At 39.8% G+C, this 12,482-nt stretch overlaps 1 protein-coding gene across 3 annotated transcripts in view; it reads left to right on the forward strand.

Moving 5' to 3' along the window:
* The window catches only part of PGCKA1 (PDCD10 and GCKIII kinases associated 1), a 45,595-nt gene that overhangs the window by 13,907 nt on the left and 19,206 nt on the right, over positions 1-12,482 (forward strand). Inside the window, exons 2-4 of one of the 3 annotated variants that reach the window (XM_076336078.1) lie at positions 5,565-5,614; positions 8,819-8,909; positions 11,740-11,794. The gene's annotated coding sequence lies outside the window, so the exon portion shown is untranslated. Of the gene's footprint in view, positions 1-5,564; positions 5,615-8,566; positions 8,595-8,818; positions 8,910-11,722; positions 11,795-12,482 lie in introns of those variants that run through there. The other 2 variants (XM_076336079.1, XM_076336077.1) reach the window with 2 other exon arrangements.

Consider the following 12,482-nt stretch of genomic DNA (forward strand, 5'->3'; position numbering starts at 1 on the left):
CACTTCTTCTAATTAAAAAAGTATATAAATTGCGTAAGTCATACCCAACAGCATTTGCTCTGGGCTGCAACAGTATTTACCTTCCTTCTAAAAAGTTGCATCTGCCCAAATCAAAAAAGTCCTTTTTCAGTTTTCTTAGTTCAGAGGAGCATAAACACAAGACAACCATTCAGGGAACATTTTCTATATTTAAACTCTGTCAGTTAATGGTGCTGTAACCCAAGTCCCATCCAGGCCATAACATGATCTTAAGAAAGTTAAATTATATCAGTGTGGAAACCTGTAGCAGAAAGAAGAAATAAAAATTAGGTCAGTCTAACTGAATTGCAGGAGCTTGTCTGAAAAACACCTTTGCTACTCACATTGAAAGGGCATTAGAGACCACATTAGGGAAATGTTTTCATTTTCAAAATCATCATCTTCGTTACTGCCTACTTTGCTCAGAGGACTCACTGCTGGTACATCCTCCTGAGCTTTTATTTGGCTGGAGGATGAAAATATTGCTAGCATTAAAGCTAGAACTTTCAAATGGACCAGGAGAAGCTAGCTTCAGCAGGATTTTATGTACCTTTTAGGCCCTTACGTGCACATTAAGATTTATCAAAAATGCCTAAGTTTCTCATCCAGAGGAGCTACCCTACTGCAGTCTGGTCTTGGTCTGTTTTATGCAGTATACTACCTGCACAGAAAGTAGAAGGAGAAAAGGGTAGGGCTGTTGACTACTTCAGCAATGGGGCTTTCTGGCCTTTGGGGACAGCTTTACACCTCCCTCACACAAGTTGAGCAACTTCAGGAAAAGCAGTAAGCCTCATACTAACACTTCACCTCACTGACGCCAGCTCCAGCCTTGGCTCTCCAGCACTATGTGCTCTGGGAGAGATGGGGATGCCCAGAAGCTGTCAGCCAAACTCTCCTGGACTGCAGCCCCCATCCCCTAGATGTGGCAGGGGTGTTCATGCTGTGGGTGCAAGTATTTCATAACAATTTACAAAATAAATATATGTGTCATTTTGAGCATATCTTGGTTACATTGATTACTGATGTAAGATGAGCTTCATAAATGTACGTCAACTATAAAATAAGGGTCCATCCATTTGTTCCACTCAATATCATACTTCCTAAGCAAGAGGAAACCTGGCTCCACCCTCTCAACAAAAACTCATTTTCAAAAGAAGGACATACCCTACCAAAAGCAGGAGAAAGAAGCAGCAGCAGCCACTGTGACTCACTTATCTTTCTAACTAGAGGAATATACGCTATTAAAAACTAACTTTATTAGTGTAGGGCTTTCTACACACTAACCACAGCAAGCAGGAATATATATACACACACACACATATATAAAATGCACATAACAAAAGCGATGGGGAAAACCTGCTCCCAAGCCTGTGTTTGCTAGCACTGAATATTCAAAATATGGAATAGAGGTGCTCCAGATGATATCGGTTCATTCTTCAATTGTGTCAGTATAATATTCACACAATTACAAACTATAATGAACAAGTCCCACTCTGAAGTTGGGGCCTTAAAGGCTGCATATGTTATCCAAATATATAAGTGAATGCTAAGCACATCGGGATTCTTTCAACCACAAATCTACATAATGACAATTATTTCAAATGTTGTAATAGAAGAGTCATGATCAACTAATTATAGCTCAGAACATTTTCCTACTACGTCTACTTGAAAATGAGGAATGGTATTTCTTTTCAAGTTCCCCAATTTTTGTAGCCTTCAGCAAAATACATTTCTTACCTCTATTAGCACAATCTTTACTATTAAGCCATTTATATAAGTTAGTTTTTGACTGAATCTCTAATCTTCTGACTGACAGGTTTATAGACATAATATGTTTCCTCAAGGGATTCTTCTACTTACAGAATCAGCCTGCAGTCTTCTCGCTGTCTAAATTATAGCCCATGATTTCATGTCATCCATTTCCATATCCTCAAAAACGTGAATGGAGGGAAATCCCATTTCTACAGTAGGGTCCCCATGGCTCTTTGCTGACAGAAGAGTTTATGAGCCTATGACAGTGCGTTACACTCTTCAGAAACCTTCATAATTTTTGTAGCTAAATTAGATGTTTCTTTGTCACACTGCCTGAAAATAGTCAGAGACTGAGAGGAGACTGGGTGTCTGGGAATACCGCTTATAGACCCAGGTCCTAAGCAAGATAGCTGGGGATGATTTACTTTTTCAGCCATCCTTACGTAAGACCCCAGAGCGTGCAACACAGCCTTTACAGGAAGTTGTGCTGATGAAATCGGGCTGATGAAGTTTTTTTACATGATAAAATGCTGCCAAGTATAGCTTTAATAATAATTTCAGAAATGATTAAAGTCTTTTGATTAAAGCTGTTATATATAGATGAGAAAGCTAAAATATTTATTCTACAGTTAAATGAAAAAATGTTCTCTTGTAACAAACACAAAGACCTAGTGCACCAGTCACCCAGTGTCTGGCATTTTTTGTGAACTTTTCCCATAATTACTGGTGTCAGTGTCTGGCCAGTACAGTTATAAGTGTGTTTAAATATTTAAACTTAGAAAAGAAGCAGCATTTTTTGACTGAAATTTGTTATGGATGTTCTTGTTTTGGCATGAGTATTTAAAAACCAAGGATCATGGATCTTGTCAGGATATGAGCATGACAGGGAAAGGAAGAGAGGTCTGAGGATTTTGCCCGATTAAAATGTGCAGCAACTTGCACTCTTAACACTCACTCTGAATCCTAAGTTCCAGATAAATATCCATAAATGCACTCACCACAGGTCTAGTAATGCTGTTCCAAAGTTTAGAGGCCTGATTTTCCTTGAATCCCCAGATACAGAGAGTTTTTGGGCAGGACCTAAGCAACAAACAAAAAAAAAAACCCAAACAAAAAAAACCCCTAGAACTGACACTGTTAGTACAACATCACAGGGTTCAAGCAATCATAGGAGAGTGGATGCCATTCTGCACCTGAAGTTTCCAGGATGCTCTCACACCTGTAGGCAATACAGGGAATATAAAGCAACATTCAACCATTTTTTCAGTATTTTCAAGCTTATTTTTCCATATTTGAATAAAGCACCACTGTTTTCCAATTTTTTTACCTAAAGATTAACTCCACAACAACCCCATGCAGCGCTACAGGCTTGGGGAAGAGTGGCTGGAAAGCTGCCTGGCGGAAAAGGACCTGGGGGTTCTGGTTGACAGCCAGCTGAACATGAGCCAGCAGTGTGCCCAGGCGGCCAAGAAGGCCAATGGCATCCTGGCTTTATCAGAAATAGTGTGGCCAGCAGGAGCAGGGAAGTGATCGTGCCCCTGTACTCGGCACTGGTGAGGCCGCACCTCAAATACTGTGTTCAGTTTTGGGCCCCTCACTACAGGAAAGACATTGAGGTGCTGGAGTGTGTCCAGAGAAGGGCAACGAGGCTGGTGAAGGGTCTGGAGAACAAGTCTTATGAGGAGCGGCTGAGGGAACTGGGGTTGTTTAGCCTGGAGAAGAGGAGGCTGAGGGGAGACCTCATCGCTCTCTACAACTACCTGAAAGGAGGTTGTAGCGAGGTGGGTGTTGGTCTCTTCTCCCAAGTAACAAGCAACAGGACGAGAGGAAATGGCCTCAAGTTGCGCCAGGGGAGGTTTAGATTGGATGTGAGGAAAAATGTCTTTACTGAAAGAGTGGTTAACCATTGGAACAGGCTGCCCAGGGAAATGGTGGAGTCCCCATCCCTGGAAATATTTAAAAGACGTGTAGATGAGGTGCTTAGGGACATGGTTTAGTGGGCATGGTGGTGTTGGGTTGACAGTTGGACTTGATGATCTTAGAGGTCTTTTCCAACCTCAATGATTCTATGATTCTATGATTCCACATCTCAGAGACATCCACACTAACCAAAAAGACCCATCCATATAGAAGAGATCAAATAATGCTCTAACTGTTTCTTCTAAAAAAAGCTGCATTTCTCAGTATACATTTTTCAAAGTCCTCTAGCTGTCTAGACAGCTAAATCCTACACTGCCTTGTAGACTAAAGGGAAAGTGTAACCATCTTGTTATATAATATAAATACCGGGAAACATTCAATCAGATCAAAAAAGGGACTAGTTCAGAATGGAGCAAACAAAATTCTTCCTCCAGCATAACTAGTCTGGGCAATTGCCATCTATAAATTTGTTACCAAGGGAAAGAGTGTAATAAGGTTCCCGTAGAAAACAACAAACACTATCCAGCATCACAACAGTGAACGTGAAAAAATCAAATATAAGTTTTAAAAAGTTAAAAGTTTTAAGAGAATGTGAGTCTTCCAACTCTGAGACTTAAGCCATGTTTGATGTGATGTAAAAGTTGCATAATACCAGCTCCCAGAGGGGTGTTTGTGCAGCTTCTTCTGAGGTATCTGATGCTGACTACAGCACTGAACTGGGGTCTGATCCAGCCTGACAGTTTCTGTGCCTCTTTACACGTATTAAGGTAGAATTAAAAATACAAGAAAAATCAAACAATGCAGAGATATTCCTGATGATCCATTGCAGGGACAGTTTTTAAAAGAATAAGCTTTTTCCTTTTTCTTTTTGTTTTTTTTTTTTTTAAACAGAGTGGCAGGATAAATCTACTTGATTTTTTTTTTCATATTATAATTAAATTCCCAATCATGGAAAACAGACAAAAAACACTTTTTGTTTCCACCTAGAGCTTTCTGTAGCAGCCATTATTAATGCCTTTGTTGAGCAGAACTCAGGTGGAACCAAGAAACCAAGAGCTAACCTGCTGCTCCTTTGTGGCTCTGATTTGGGTGTCCAAAGAACAAGGATTTGTTGCAGTCATTGGCTTGCCACCTGCCCAAGGCATTCAGCTGTATCTAGCACAATGATGCTGGAAAGCATTCATGAGTAAATACACAATAACATTTGTACGTTTACAGCATCTGCACAAGGTGTGCATAGGGCGATTTCTCTCCTGTGTGTTTCCAGAGCAAGTCAAACCCATTAATTAAATTCATGCTCTTGTCCTGCTTCAAAATGAAAAACAGAGCTGATTTATGGGCACTGACAGCTGCAGGAACCAGGAGCTGGTTTTGCTCACTCCCTCCGCTTAATTCATTTTTAAGCATCTGGATAGGCTGATTTCTTAGATTCTGATCACATGAAAGGCTGCATGTCCTCATCTTCTACAAAGAAAGAAAAGGAATATGCTCCATGCAGAGTATTGTCTGTCAGATTGTCACAGTTTCTCGGTGCTGACTGAATAGTGTCTACAGGAATTGGGTTCCTGAACATCTCTGGGCCCAAGCAACTTGCAGGATGAAGCTGTAAAATGTCCCATTCATGAGACATTTCTTATCTAGTCATTATTTTGCTTGTCCTGGCAACAAAAACTTTAAAATGAGAAAGCGGTACCTGAGGAACAAAGTAATCTACTGCAACAAAAAATTCTCTTTTTAACAACAGACCCAGGGAAATTGCCAGAAATACCACCTTCTAGCAGGAAGAGAATTGTCTCTGTATTGCCACAGCACATAGTGATAAATGCAAATAGCTATATACAGCAATACACCAGTATGTTCTTTTCTTCTTCTAGGTTCTTTAAACAGGAGACAGACTGCTAGCATTTTGGGCTGAAATCTGGAGGTAAGCAGTCAGAACACATTTAACACCTGAGCTAAGAACAGGAAACTGTTACAGAAATGGAAAATTTTGGATGCTGAACTTTCACCCTAGGCTTCTGGGAGATTTTTTCTAATAAAGAACTATTCAAACATAGACAGAGTATATTGACACATCACCTGCCCAGCAGAGCCATATATTGCTGTTGCAGACACTGCCAATAAAGAACAAAGCTTCCCATGCATTAATGAGCTAAACCTGGGTGTTACATGTTTCATATCATGCTGTAGATCTATATTGACCTCTACAGAGTGGAAGGTTGGGCCAGATGAACTCTGGAGCTCCCTTTCAATCAATTATTTTATGATTCTGTACAACACTTCATAAAACAAGCCAAATTAATTTTGTTGTGATTCATAAGTCCAGGCAGCAGAAAGCCTGCTAGGAACAAGGATACTACCATCTAGAACAGCTCATGATCACTAGTTGCCAAGAAGAAATAGAATCATAGAATCATTGAGGTTGGAAAAGACCTCTAAGATCGAGTCCAACTGTCAACCCAACACCACCATGCCCACTAAACCATGTCCCTAAGTGCCTCATCTACTCGTCTTTTAAATACCTCCAGGGATGGGGACTCCACCACTTCCCTGGGCAGCCTCTTCCAATGTTTAACCACTCTTTCAGTAAAGACATTTTTCCTTACATCCAATCTAAACCTCCCCTGCCGCAACTTGAGGCCATTTCCTCTCGTCCTATCACTTGTTACCTGGGAGAAGAGACCGACACCCACCTCGCTACAACCTCCTTTCAGGTAGTTGTGGAGCGCCATAAGGTCTCTCCTCAGCCTCCTCTTCTCCAGGCTAAACAACCCCAGTTCCCTCAGCCGCTCCTCATAAGACTTGTTCTCCAGACCCTTCACCAGCTTCGTTGCCCTTCTCTGGACACGCTCCAGCACCTCAATGTCCTTCTTGTAGTGAGGGGCCCAAAACTGAACACAGTATTCGAGGTGCAGCCTCACCAGTGCCGAGTACAGGGGGCCAATCACTTCCCTACTCCTGCTGGCCACACTATTTCTGATAAAGCCAGGATGCCATTGGCCGCCTTGGCCACCTGGGCACACTGCTGGCTCATGTTCAGCCAGCTGTCGACCAGCACCCCCAGGTCCATTTCTGACAGGCAAATAGTAGCCAGCATGGTCTACAAAAGTGGTGGAACAAACAGAACAAAAATATCTCTTTCTGCCAGTGACCCAAAGGGGCCTCACTAAAAGACAACTATAGCTAAGACATCAATGGGCACATGATAATGGACTGCATGATCAACTAAACAGGCAGCACTATCCTAAGCTGCCTTAGCTAACGGAAAGGTGGTAACTCTCCAGAAATCTCTTATACGTATTTGAATATATACTTCTTACAGTCCAACACACCAGCAGTTTATGACATTTTCAATTTATGGCAAAATGATCAGAACTCAACTCACACAGGTGGCAGCTGGAAGTTCAGCCCATGCATCCAGGAACTGGCAAGACCTCAGAGCTCTTCCAGACAATTACTGCCTATTTTCAGCTGTGGATCAAGGTGTCTCCTTTTGTCAGCTTGTTTTTACCACTCAGAAAACAACCTGTGCCTTTTCAGTTACTGATCAGACTCTCCACACATCAGGGAGATTGGTCAGATCTTGAAGAATTGTTAAAGTGTTCATTCAAGTGTTAACTGGTGCATGGTACCTCAGTTACCTGCTTATGTTCTTCATGTTGTTAGTGACAAGTTTGATATTTACAAGGAGCATAATGACAGAATTGAAGAACTAGCATACTGATAAATATATAAAAAGTCTTGAAAACCTTTCTGAATTCATGAAAGATTGATACAATAACTAACCTCAACATGATTATACTTCCTAGGTGCTTTTCATAAAGAAAACTGACTATTCATTACTCTTCCTCCTCAATTCCCCCAATAAACTAAGACAGCTATAGTTACCTACATTTTTACTTCTCCTCATCCCTATAGAGCCTAGGGGAGAAGCGTGCAGTTTTACAGTTGAAAGATTATTTCTTCACCCCAAGCATTCATAGAAACAATTTAGGATTTTCAAATTCAGCTTTGATTTCACAAAACTTCTCCCTTTCATGACCTTGCAACAAATCTTAAAGGCTTTGATTCCACTCCTAGCAAGGTCAATCACAGTTTTACCATCAACATGCAGTGGGCCTACATTTTGTACAGTATCCCACATACAAAACGCATCTCAGCTTGCCTTGCACAAAGAGAACATTAATATAACCATATGTAAACAATTATAGTGAAACACATGGGCAGAAACACAAAGAATGCATGGAAATCAGAGGTTTGTTCCACTGAAATTTGAATTGAGATGAAGAGTTGAACTGATCAAAAAGACCCCCAAAAAGCTATTGGACAACAGAGTTTGCAGCAGAGAAAGTATTTGAACAATACCACAAAAGCACACATGGGGCAGGGCCAAGGCTATTAGAGAAGGGAAGGAGACTGTGAGGGGAATGCAAACCTCAGGGCATAAATTAAAACTACTGTTGATAGCTGAACATTTTCTGAAACTGTCAGGGACAGCACAGAGTTCTAATACTTTTGACCAACAAAGGAAAACAAGTAATGTCTACAACAAACTGATCTTCAGCTCAGCTTGGAAGACCAAGTTATGAATTCTGGAAAGAAAGAGTTAAACCCTGTATTGTTTGAGCAAAACATATGTTAGTTCTCTTTGATCCTTAGGGTGAGGGAGGCTCTTTTCTTATGAAAAGTGGTCGACTTCACACATTATACAACAGAGAAACTGTGTATGGTGCTTGAAAACTTCAGGATGGGAGCTCCTAATGGAGCAGGACAATAGGTGGATCGGAGCAACAACTGTCCAGCCTGCACAGAGGAAGCAGCACCCCATGCACACTTCGAGCAGAGGACAAATACAACTTTAGAAAACAAAAACCTGGAAAGGGATTCAACAGCAGCACTAGAAGGTAAATACAGAAATAACTGCTCAGTGTCCAAAAGGTTAATTTTGTCCAGCACAAAACACACCCAGGGTCTGAAGCATACCCAGGGTCTATGCCAAGCAGGCTTCGGGTATTGCATTTAGATTTTGACTATATGACTTTGAGATAGCATGTTTTTCAGCAACAAAGTGAAATGGAAGATGCAAATAGGAGCTTCTGAGAGCCTAATGATTTTGTTTAAATTCCAGGTTATTTTGCAATGTGAAAACTACTCGCTGCTTGGATCCATGACAACCATGTAGATACTATACACTCGCTTTAACGATCTACACCAACATGGTAAGCCATATTCCAAAGATCGGGTCTCAGGTCAGTTGTGTCGTGCAATAAGTTGGAGTGACTGAGTGTGTAAGGCTTCATGTTTCTGTCTCTAAGAGAGTAATATAAAAAGTATTAAACAACATAAGCGAGCAGGATGTGGCAACATTCCTTGATTTACGAACACTGTTTTACACACCAGACAAGTATTAAGTTTCCCAGAATATCTCAAAAGGGATGTTGCTAAGCAAAGATTATGGTAAAAAGAGTATTTAATTAAGATGTCTGAGTGTAATTTGCAGGACTAACAGCCATGTTCCAAACTATCACCAAGCAGAAGAGGAAAAAGCTCCAAATGCAATGAAAAGGGGATATTTTTAAGTCAAGTTTAAGAACAAATATAGAATGGTTTATGCCTGATCCTGTCTGACACAGAGAAAATGAACTATTGGTTAAATTGAAAAGACAGCTTCTGCACATATTCTTCTGTTAAACATCCAGCATTTGAGACTGAGTTTTCAGCACTCATTTTAACATTATTTGCAAACAGTTTCGCTAATTCATTGCTTTTACTTTTCCTTAAAGAAAAAACACACTGTACTTCTAGGTCAAAAGCCAGTCACACACATCAGACAGAAGTTCACAGCGAAATTAGTTATCACTTGACATGATATAATGGGTAAGCTTACAACTTACCAACAGATATGACTTCCATCAACTCTCCTTTTTGGCATTTTCATTTTAAATTTCCAGGGGATTATAGAAACATATTTCCTAGAAGATTTAAAATAAACAAACAAAACCCAATTATAAATTAAAAGAAAACCCTATAGCTAACCTACTACTTCAAAATTTGTTAGACAAAAGCAATTCACAGGAGATAAGAATGCACTGTAAGGTTGAGTTAAGCAGGCTACATCTTTTGCATTTGTTAAATAAAATCTGCATCCTTTCAACATGTGGCAAGAGGCCATGGATTTTGTTTTTCATTTTACTTTCATTGTATGCATAAATGTTTAGGCCATGGCTTACACAAAACAAATAAGGACATCGAGACAGAATTACACTGTAAGTAAGATTAATTAGAGATTGGAACAAAAATTAAATGGAAGAATCCACTTGGTAATTAATAATGACAGCTATATCAAATAAGAATAGAATTAAGGCAAAAACACAGAAGACAACCCCAGTAAAAGGTTGCATAAAAATAGGAACACAGTGACTCATTCTTCATAAGCTTTATTATTTACTCCTCCTAAAGTACTGATAGCACCTTTAACAGATGCACAGAAACATTCTCAACCCTTTGCAACAGTATAATAAGATTGAATAGGGCTACAAATGTCCAAAGTGCTGCACAAACATTAAGCTCTGAGACGGATATAAAATGGTAGCATACAAGACAAGTTAAGTGACTTGCTGTAGGGCAACAAAGCAATGCAATGAACCAAGGGTTCCCAGGCTCTCCTTAGCAATGAGTCACATCAGATATCTGGGCCACCTCAATTTGCATTTAGTTTTCACTCATATTTCAGGCTTTTAATAGAAAATCTTCTAAATATCACCTATTGGGTCAGACACCGTGCATTGTTGTCCTCTTGACTTTGTAGGCCAACAGCAACCATGAAACTACCTATACAGCCAAGGGTACTTTCAAACCTGAAAGCTAGGAGTGAAATTTTGTGAGAACTTTTCAGAGTTTACCCATAAATTCTGAAAAGTATAATTGCAAGGAATATGTATGCAAAGACAGTATAGCAAAAACAGCAGCAACAGCAACGACCACGAAATTGCCTTGTACCATCCCTCCCCAGCATCCCATTACCTATGGATGCTGAATTCAGGAATGAACTGCCTTGGCTTAGATCCTAGGAGAGTTCTGCTGAAAGGGATCTCGAGGCCAGTAAAAACCTTACTTTCTTACAAGAAAAGCCTTACAGGTTTCAAGAATGGTGCAAGCACAACTCAATCTGGATTTGTGGCTTGTAATGTAAGCTGCACTGAGATTTTTCAAGTTATTGTCACTCAAGCAGAGAGATGCCAAGAATGAAAAAGCACGTGGCCCAAATTCTAAAATCCACAGCAAAATACATCACCCGTTTCACAGAAATGAGCTTGACTTAGTGATTAATATTCATTACAGGTTTGCGTGCACACAAAGATCCACATGGGCATATGACAACATTCTACTCACTACAAGAAATACAGAAAATATTAATATTTTTAAAGGAGAAAAAGCATCTGCATTGTTTCATTCTAATTCTATCATCTCATGAATTTATCTGTCTCTCTAAATTCTTAATAGAAAACATTTTGCTGAATTTTCCATTTAGCCTGGAGCACACATATCTGAAAGAACAATAGCTTTACCGATACCTAGAATATTACTGCAAAGCCAGAGGCATTTCTTAAGTTTCAAAGTTTGTGAAAATCTGAAGGAGAAAGTTCTGACAAGCATACAGTAAAGGTAAAGAATTAGCTGATACTATAAATATCCTGGCTCCCAGCAAAGAAAAAAAGAAATCACATAATACCGCATAGTTGAAAATTTTATAATTTTATTGTTGTTGTTTAAAGTATAAACACTTCACATGAGTCCTAATCCACTGTAGCAGGCAAGCTCATGCTCACTTTAAGCAGGTTAGCATTCCAGTTCAGCTCAAGGGGATGAGCACACTACTTGAAGTGATTTGTTTGATCATTGTCTAAATAAAAAATTTACAACGGCACGAAGAGAAGGTTGTTATAGTTCCACATTGTTTGCAGTAGACAGCCTACACCTCAGAGTATCCTTCTTACTTGTGTGGGCACATGAAGAAACCACTTGTAAAGTGTTGTTTTACTATTGCAGGATCAAGACATTTAAACCAAACCTTTCAAGCAGTTGATGGAGTACAATCTGAAAGGTAGGATTATTTTTTTTATTCTCCTTGTGTAGGTTTAAAACTTACTGGCCATTCACTATTGCAATTAACTTCAGCACTCCACAACAGAGAACATCACTGGATTATTTTTCTCTCTGCGGTACCCCACCATGTTTTCTAATGATGCTGCTTTGCTGCTACGAGCACTGGCAACAGAACAGGTTCTGAACTGTGTTTCTTTCCAACCCCTAACATTTCTGTTGCAACAAATAAGAGCTTGCCAGTTTCCACTTTGAAGTTTAGAAAATGATACTCTAAAGAAGAAATACAGGAATACAATGTTGACTCATTCTAAGTCAGTTAACACAGGTGAAAAATGGAAGGAGAAAATGTGGAAATGCAAGCAAATGGTACAGGAAGAACAAGCTAAGGTAAGGGGGGAAAGAAAGAGGGGGATTTGGGGAAAGAGAAGAAATTGGAAAACATAAGGATTGATTTGGCTGGAGAGGGAGAGCATGCTGACTTCTAACAGTTCCCTTACAAAGAGCTGCAGGTTATTCCACTAAATGGTCAAGTGCAATATCCTGACAATTTTAAGAAAGCTCCTTGATCCATTTGTTGTTTGTTTTTTTTACAGAAGAGAATCACTGACTCATACTAACTGCTTACGGCTTTATCCAATTTTCTTTGTATTAAGAGAGGCTGATGTTCTGAGCAGTACAACACCACC

The sequence above is a fragment of the Aptenodytes patagonicus genome, chromosome 4 (assembly GCF_965638725.1).
Source record: "Aptenodytes patagonicus chromosome 4, bAptPat1.pri.cur, whole genome shotgun sequence".
NCBI lineage: Eukaryota > Metazoa > Chordata > Aves > Sphenisciformes > Spheniscidae > Aptenodytes > Aptenodytes patagonicus.